This window comes from Pyrus communis, chromosome 10, assembly GCF_041283825.1.
Source record: "Pyrus communis isolate YQ-2024b chromosome 10, ASM4128382v1, whole genome shotgun sequence".
NCBI classification, from domain to species: domain Eukaryota; kingdom Viridiplantae; phylum Streptophyta; class Magnoliopsida; order Rosales; family Rosaceae; genus Pyrus; species Pyrus communis.
The window spans coordinates 14,961,251-14,970,680 of record NC_142574.1 but is presented as its reverse complement, the minus strand read 5'-3'; the positions used below and the strand labels follow the sequence as shown (position 1 = coordinate 14,970,680).

Here is a 9,430-nt window from a genome sequence, read left to right as displayed (position 1 = left end):
CCAACCCACATGGGCATCCATACTTACAACAGCGTTAAGGTGTTCCAATAGTGCAGTTTTTGTTATTTCGAGTGGGTGGTAACAAAGGTTCCTGAACTTTACGTCATGTTAGTTTTTGTCCTTGAACTCTCTGTAGGCTTCGAAATTTCAAAATTTTGATGTCTACACTCTCATATTAGTTTCTCTCATCCTCCAACTTAATTGTGTGTTGCATGAGTGATTCTTCCATCAAATTTGTCTTCTTTTGTTTAAATTTAGGGGTATAGTGGTCTTTCAATACAAAAAAAAAATCTAATTTATTTAAAAAAGAGAAGAGCTGGCACCTTAAGGTTAAGGAGGAGTTCCTCCTCATATACTTCGTAGCCTATTTATAGAATTTCGTGCTTATGATTGGAGTCCTTTATATTATAATTCAATATGTAAAGATCATATCTGCAACAAATTAGATAAAAATAAGATCGCTTAGTCAATCCTTAAGGAATAGGTGACAAAGTAGTTTAAGGAGGGTTCCTCCGCAATCCTTCAGGAGCCAAGACTTTCTCTTTAAAAAATATATTTTCTTATTCTTAGAATGAAATTCCTATTTTATCCCTAAACTTAACGGGAAAGTTGACGAAGTTAACGAAAAGGACTACAAGTGCAACAAATGACATAATTCGAGGATGGAAGAAACTATTAATAGAGTTCAGGGATGAAAACTAAACTCGTGACATAGATTAAGGACCTTCACTACAATTTAGTCTTTTATTTCTCCATAGAAGTTATTTTAAATAATTTTTTACTTCTTTTATTATAAAATAAAAAGTATTCCCAATTTTTTTTTTTTTTTTTTTTTTTTGAAATATAGTTTTGTCTAAACAATATAAAGGACAAAGAAAGGGGATCGGTGGCACAAAGAGAGATGTGTATTTGTGAGGTGTATGTTATGCCACCACATTGTGCCTTTATTTATAGTAGTAGGGAAGGTAAATTTCTTACCCCAAAAGGATTACAGCTCTAATAGGATAATATCTAGTCTAAGAGATATCCCATATATGATAGGATTTATATGATCACATTCATAATCTAATAGGACTGCAACACTCCCCTTGAGCGTGTAAATACTTAAGTAAATGGCGCATCAAGTCTTTAGTGATGTAGTAAGTACAGTTGATGAAGTCATCAGCACAATGAACGAATGCGAGTTTCAGATAGACAGAAGAATGCATAAAAGGTAAAACTCACAAAACCTTGCTAGGTTAAAACCCAAGGTGGGATAAAAACTCATAGATTAAGGAGAAAGGTGAGAAGTTGCATTATGTCAAAATTATACGTCTTCTGGAAGCAAGTAGAATAGCTCACAAGGGTATGACCAGCACAGGATAGGTGCCTCGTCAAAACCTAGTTAGGTTGTAGAAACCCAATGGAAAAAATGCTCCTAATCGTAAGGAAAAAGAGTACATTAAGGTCAAGTGAGTATACTTCTGGATACCCCCTGAGTTTGAAAAAACTTCCAAATGAGAATTACAAGCATTGCATATGAATAACTAGGCATACCAATTCCTCGGACAAGCTTCTAGAAGATTGACTTCAATAGTGATGTCGTGAAAAGGTCAGCAAGGTTGTATAGGATCGGCTTGCATGACTTCATTCTCCTAATGCTTTGCTGATGTGATGTAGATGCAATATGTCTTGGCGTTGCCTTCGTTGATATATCATGCCTTGGTCAGGTCGATACATGCGGCATAGTTTTCATGGATCATCATCGGGACTCAATGATGGATGAAAACAGCAGTTACTTCGAATATGCTCAACAAGAACTCTCAACCATGTATTACATATGGCATAGTGAAGTGAGTCTTGGAATAGTTTGAAGATTTCACAACTAAGGTCATATTGTGGACCTCTAAGATATTGTTATATCCTTAACAATAAAGACATAATCGTTTAAAGACGTGCCTTGTGTGGGTTCGATAAGTAATCAATGTTAGCATAACAACAAGGAAAGCATCATTCCAAGGATGTAGGAGGTCAAATCTGCTCAGCATGCGTTGGGATTAGCCCAAGTCTTAGTACCTTCAAGGTAACGGAAAAACGTCTTTAATACCAACTCAATGGTTGCGCGTAGGCGCAGCGTTGCATCTTTACCAATATATCAACAATGATGGAGATGTCTCGTCTAACGCAAGGAGCTAAGTACAACAAAATGCAAAGTTGAACTCAATTATTGAACTTCGGATTCCATAACCTCGTCAAGGGTCTCATTTTCATGTAGCGTATAGAAGATCATAGGTAAACTCAAAGGTAACACATTCGGGTTGTAGTTCGACTGGTAGACCATAGTACCGTCATAACAACGCTTGAACTTCAGGTCAAGGTATAAACAAGTTTCCCTAAGATCATTCATCTCAACTTCCGTCTTTAGGTGTGAGGCAGTTTTCTCAAGCTCTTCCAGAGTCTTAATGAGATTCATGTCAAGAACATAAGTTGTAACTCTAGCAATTCAGAATAAGATTTCATAGCTTAATACACAAGGGAATAATTTATTCATATTCCTTACTAATCAAATAATCACTTAGACGAGTATACCACATTTGTCGGATTGCTTCAATCCATAAGTGAACGCCTCAAACAAGTTGAGAGGGTGTTATGTGGTCTGGAACTATTTGAACCAATCCATGTTATTCTTCGGGGAATTTATATGTAAATCTCCGTATCAATATCTCCATGGGGAAACACTAACCATGTTTCATAATGCTACAATTAAGCACAGGGCGTTTGAGAGAAACCTTGCGCCGTAATCCAAACATCATATCGCATTATTTCACTCATCTCATTATGCTTCCTTTCCCACCAATAACACAATAGGGTCACCTTGGGTAGTGTAGGAATGATAGGTCCAAACACACTTTGGTAAGGAATTAACCTAGATAGTAATTTCGGTTGTCCAATCAGTTTTACGTTACACTAATCAACAGAATCTGGTTTGTTGATGCACAAAATCGCCGAGGACTTTGGTACAACAGAAAGTGTCAAGTTTGTGACCTTCGCTAGGTTGCTCTGGTCATTAGTGTGGATAAGTATGTAAATGAATAGAGACAGGGAAGCAAATAACACAAGATGTACGTGGTTCTCCCAGATTGGCTACGTCCACGGAGTAGAGGAGTTCTCATTAGTTGTGAAGGGTTTACACAAATACATAGGTTCAAGCTCTCTTTTAGTGAGTTCTAGTGAATAGTTTAGTACAAATGACATTAGGTATTATTGTGGGAGAATGATCTCCATTTATAGAAGAGAGTTTTTAGCTTTGTTCTGACATTGACGCGTGTCGTGTTGTGATTGGCCTCTGATATCGACACGTGTTGAGCTATGATTGGCCTCTGATACCGACATGTGTCGTGTTGTGATTGGCCTCCTGGTTGGAGGAAAAGTCTTGTGGGTCCTTGACGGTATGCTATTGACCGGTGCTTAGTAGTGTCGGAATTGGTCAAGTATGGTACAAACAGTGCTCCCCTAAGTTCCCGAGTGAGGGAAGCTCCTCGATTGGGGGACTTGCAAGATCCAAGCCATTGAGTAATCACGAAACTTCCAAGTACCGAAGTGTGGTGTCGCCTTCACTTGCCTTCTCTGTCCTATAAGTAGATGTGGCATCTTCTCTTGGAAATACTTTTCCTTCATCCAAGAGTGGTATCTTTAATTGGCGTTGACGCACAAGGTAATGTATCATTTTCAATTGAAGCTTACTTGTAGTTTCGGGTTTGGTCAAGTACGATACGAACCATATAGTAGGAGTCTCCCAAGTCTCTAAGCGAGGAGATTTGCCGAGGAAGATGACAGACAAGGTAAGCAATCAAGGTTCCAAGCAATCAGTCTCAGATCGGTAGGTTGATCTTAGGTTCCGGCTGATTGTACTCAATCTCCCTGTCTCTCATTCAACAATAAGGATAAAGAGAAGAAACAGGGAGAAGAGATGATATGAGGTACTCTTGTTTTTGGAGAAAACGGACGAATCAGCACGTGCTTTGTTGTACTTGACTTTCCACATGTGTATTCTTGAACTGGGCTGGAGGGTTTTTTGGTTTCCTCCAAAGGAGCAAGCCGACTCCAGAATTTGAGGGTCAAAACAAGTCCATCAAACCTGGAGTATGTTCGATCTTGATGATATGGGATACTTTTGTTGTTTGACAAAGTAGTAGATATGGTATGGTGAAGCTTTATTCTTCAACGACGGTGCAAGCAAAAGGCTATTGAGGCTTCTCAATCTCTTCAATTAGAGCAATGATGCCGAGCTTGGATTTGACTTAGACTCTTCCATCTGGATTGTGCGGTTCCATAAGAAGGGCGTCGTGCTGTAGTGATCTGTTCTAGCTAGCCGTTGAACCTTCTGCCTCAATCTTTTGTATAGCAGAAATGGTGCACAACCTTTGCATTTAAATGGTCCTTCAGAGCACGACTTCTCAGTGACTCATCCATACTTGGCAGCTTCAGTGTAAAGAGCCAATATCGTACCAACTGTTTTGAGGTATTTGCTGAAGGAATTCATGACCTTGACAACAGTTGAGGATGAGTACTTGAGAGTAATGCTAGGCAAGCCACCAGGCAAAGGTTCCGGGCAATCAGTACTAGATTGGAAGTTTGATTTCAGGTTCCGACTGATTGCATTCTTTCTCTTTGTCCTACAGGTAAGAGCAAGGGCAAAGGAAAAGACAGGGAAAAAGCATGATATTTGATACTCTTGCTTTCAACCCTGATGATATGAGATATTCTTGCTCTGATGTGGCTGGTTGGCATGGGTATTATCGAAGGAGAAGAAAACGGAGTATTTCGAGAGCCTAGATTGGGAGTGCCATTTCGGATGTGAGGAAGGGTTAAGCATGTTTTTTTTTTTATTTCGCAGGTCTGCCTGGTTGTGGATGATGGAGGTCGTCATATATAGGAATTGTCCTAACAGTGAGTGGTAATGCTGTTCCTTTACCCTTTTCGGTCAAAGCAATGTAGTGGTCGCTGCAAGGTTCACGTGTTTTAACTTTGTCAGAGCACTTTGAAAAAGTGGTATGTGGTATCCAGAAAGCTGATGTTGCATATGAGGATTGTGGACAAATTTTATCCAATGAAATCCGACTTCTTGAAGTTCAGGGAGTAGTGCCTCTTCGATTTCTGAGCAGGCAATCTTGTTAGGGATATGGTTCTCGAGATTCGGAGAGCGGTGCCTCTTCGATTTCTGGGCAAGCAATCTTGTTGGGAGTGTTTTCTCAGATGTGAAGAAAGGTTGGGCATTTTTGCAAGTCTGCTTTGCCACGGAGTACAGAGGTTGACACACATAAGGATTTTCCAATAATCAAGCAGTGGTGTTGTTCCTTTATCTTTGTGGGTAATAGTAGGGTAACTGGGCCTTCAACATTTACCCGTCTTAACTTTGTCAGAGTTCTTTGGCAAAGTTGTCCTTGGTATCCAAGGAACTGATGTCGCGTGTGAAGATTGCTAATAAATTTTAACCCAGGAAATCCGCTTCTCGAAATTTGGAGAGTGGTGCCTCTTCGATTTTTGAACAAGCAATCTTATTGAAGATCTGGCTCTTTCTTTTATAGGAGCACCAATTAAGTTCAAGGAGTCCGTTCTGAAAGTTATTGCTTGTAGGAATTTTTCCCTTATCTTCGTACTTCTGAGACTTACTTTACTTCATTTTTTTCTTCATCTTTTCTGAGAATGTCTGGCCCGTCCGACCGTCGTTTGGACTTGAATGTTGTAGGAGAGGTAGCCATGTCTCCTCAGGATAACATATGGCGCCCATCCTTCTTATCTCCTACTGGTCCCCTTACTATTGGGGACTCTGTGAAGAAGAATGATATGACCGCTGCGGTGGTGGCCAAGAATCTTCTCACTCCCAAAGACAACAGACTACTTTCCAAACGATCTGATGAGTTGGCTGTTAAGGATTCTCTGGCTTTCAGTGTTCAGTGTGCAGGTTCTGTGTCTAATATGGCTCAACGCCTATTTGCTCGAACTCGCCAAGTTGAATCATTGGCGACTGAAGTGATAATTCTCAAACAGGAGATCAGAGGGCTTAAGCACGAGAATAGATAGTTGCACATGCTCGCACATAGCTATGCTACAACCATGAAGAGAAAGCTTAACCAGTTACAGGAATCCAAGGGTCAGATTTTAAATGATTATCAGAGGTTTGTGAGTTTGTTCGAAAGGCATTTATTGCCTTCGTCCTCTAGGGCTGTACCACATACTGAAGCTCCAAATGATCAACCTCTGGTGCCTTCTCTTTCTGGGGTTCTGCCCAATACTGAGGCTCCAAATAATCACCCTCCGGTGCCTCCTATTTCTGGGGCTTTGCCCAGTGTTGAGACTTCTCCTGAGCAGCCTTTGTGAAGGCGCCCTCCTGTTTGTTTGTTTTGATTCATGTGTATGCACGTATTTGTAATTTATCGAAGATATCAATAAATAAGCTTTACTTCATTCAACGTGTTGTGTTGAATACACTAAGGTATCCTTCACCAAGTTCTTTGAATTTTTTATTTTGTTGAAGTTTGCATGTTGAAACTTCGTGGATGGACCCTGTGGGTTGAAGTAGTGCTCTCTTAATTTCTTGAGTGAGGAAAACTTCTCGATTGGGGACTTGAAAAATCCAAGGCACTGAGTAGTCGTGAAATTTCTAAGTACCAAGGTGTAGTGGTATATGGTAGGAGTCCCCCAAGTCTCCGGTCGAGGGAGGTGCCTTGCTAGTAGGCAATTTTTCAAACAAAACTTCACCATTTTCCTTTCTAAGTGGTTGCCCAAAACTCCTTCTTCATATATATTTGGTATGAAAGTTGTTTAGGCCCAAAGAAAGGAAGGCCTAGGTTCATCTTTCTTTCTTTCTTTCCTTTTTTTTTTTGTGTTTTTTTTTTTTTTTTTTTTTTTTTTGGTTGAATTTTCGTGAATTTTCGAAAATGTTTTTTTTTTTTTTTAATTTTCTAATTTTTGAATTTTCGATTTTTTTATTGAATTTTCGAAATGTTTTTTTTTTTAATTTTCGAAAATGTTTATTTTTTTTTTGAATTTTCTAATTTTTTAATTTTTGATTTTTTTTTCTTGAATTTTCGAATTTTCGAAATGTTTTTTTTTTTTTTTTTTTTTTTTTTTTGAATTTTCGAATTTTCGAAAATGTTGTTTTTTTTTTTTTTTTTTTGGGTGAAGCTTTGATGTTGAAGTTTTGTAGGTGAAGTTTTGGTGTTGAAGTTTTTGTGTTGAAGTTTTGGGGTTGAAGCTTTTGTGTTAAAGCTTTGTAGGTGAAACTTTTGTATTGAAGCTTTGTAGGTGAAGCTTTTGTATGGAAGCTTTGTAGGTGAAGCATTTGTGTTGGAACTTTGTAGGTGAAGTTTTTGTGTTGAAGCTTTGTAGGTGAAGCTTTTGTGTTGAAGCTTTGTAGGTGAAACGCTTTTGTGTTGAAGCTTTGTTGGGCACCATAAATTGATTTTGCTTCACACTATCTTGATCAAGAGTGTGTGAGGCTTTTGACATTTATTGTTGGCCTTCACTTGTTGAAGCTTTTATTGGCACCATATGTTGGTTTTGCTTCACACTATCTTGATCAAGAGTGTGTGAAGCTTTTGAGAGTTGTAGTTACCTTCCATTTGTTGAAGTTGTTGAATTTCCCAATTTCTTTTTTTTTTTTTTTTTTTTTTTTTTTGGGAAAATTAGAAATTTGAAAATGTGGGAGAGACAACATATACAAATTTTGTGGAAGAGAGACAACATATACAAATTTTGCTTCCACACTGTTGAGCAAGAGATTGTGATGCAAGCCACACCTTGTAGTAGTCGAAGGTTTGGATGAATCATATAAATTAAATTTGCTTCGAACAGTCTTGATCAAGAGTGTGTGAAGCTTTCTACGAGTTGTAGTGTTTGCATTGTTACAGATGAGAAATGTCTGAAGCAGATGTAAGACGGCTGAAGAGCTTGATCTTTGTAGATCATGCACTGAAGTCGTTGTTGGCTTGCAATAACACTTTGTTGGTGATTATAACTCTTGTTAGGCATAAGTGCTCCCCTGGTTGAGTTGTAAAGCTTGAGGGTTTTTGATTATTTGTGAATGTTAGGAGTTCACATGTACAAGTTGTACCACTCGTCTTCTGGTTGGTGGAATGAATAGTGAGTTGCTTTCATCACTTGGTTAGTGGTACGAATGTGAGTTCCTTTATCACCTTTCATCACATTTCATCACCTGGTTGGTGGCACAAAGATGAGTTCCTTCTTCACTTGGTTGGTGGCATGAATGGCAAGTTGCCAAATGATATTAGAGTACAGGTTGTACATTTTATCACCTGGTTGGTGGCATGAAGGAGAGTAAAGGTTGTACATTTCATCACCTTGTTGGTGGCATGAAAATGAGTTCTTTCTTCACATTTCATCACTTGGTTGGTGAGAATAAGGGCAAGGTGTCGAGACACATTGTAGCAAGTGTCGAATGACACAAAGTGTGTTGAACCCTTTCGAAGCACAGTTGGCTTATGTATGGATGTGTTTAAATGTATGATGTTTATGTATGAATGTGTTGGAATGTATGATGTTTATGTTGATTGACATGAGTGATGCTTATGAATGTTTTGCTATGCATGAAGGGATCCCTTGTTTGGATATAAGTCATGTTGACATATACTTAGACTTTATTTCATGTTGTAAGCATTCGTGTTGAAGCTTCAAACCTGAGCGTTTCAGTGATAGGGATGTAAGGGAGTTAAGACCAAGTTGTCTAAATCACCTCTTTATTGAATTGATGCCAAATGGCCTTCATTACATAGGATGCCGAATGGCCGTAGCTCCACACTTGTACAGTTTGAGTCTACCTATAATAGTACTTCAAGTGATCAGCGTTTCATGGATGGCCAAGGGTCTTGCCATCGGAGCTCATTAGCTTGTAAGAACCAAGGCGACTGATGCCAATAACTTTAAACGGTCCATCCCAATTTGGGCTAAGCGTGCCTTCACTCGGGACTCTGTCGTAAAGTAATCTTTTCTTCAATACCCAGCCCCCCACTTTGAAAAAGCGAGGTCTGACTCTTGAGTCATAGTAGTTAGAGATGCGCTGCTTGTAGGCGACATTCCTCAAGTGAGCTTGGTTTCTGTGTTGCTCGACTAGATCCAAGTTGAGGGTGAGTTGTTTGTCATTTTCACTTTACATGTAGTTCTGGACTCGGAACGTTGCTTGCTTAAGCTCAACTGGGACAACAGCCTCTGTACCAAAGACAAGTGAGAATGGAGTTTCTCCTGTTAAAGTCCGATATGAAGTACGGTATGACCAAAGAACTTGGGGTACAAATTCTGGCCAACAACCTTTAGCCTTGTCCAAGCTGGTTTTCAAAGTGCGCTTGATTATTTTGTTGATGGCCTCAACTTGTCCGTTAGACTGGGGATGAGCTGGGGAGGCAAAACATAAGTTGATGTTGAACATAGAACA

General features: G+C 39.2%; 1 pseudogene; it reads left to right on the top strand.

Annotated features, from left to right (window-relative positions):
- Positions 1-5,685: 5,685 nt before the first annotated feature.
- Positions 5,686-6,442, top strand: LOC148693561 (uncharacterized; annotated as a pseudogene).
- The last annotated feature ends 2,988 nt before the right edge of the window (positions 6,443-9,430 follow it).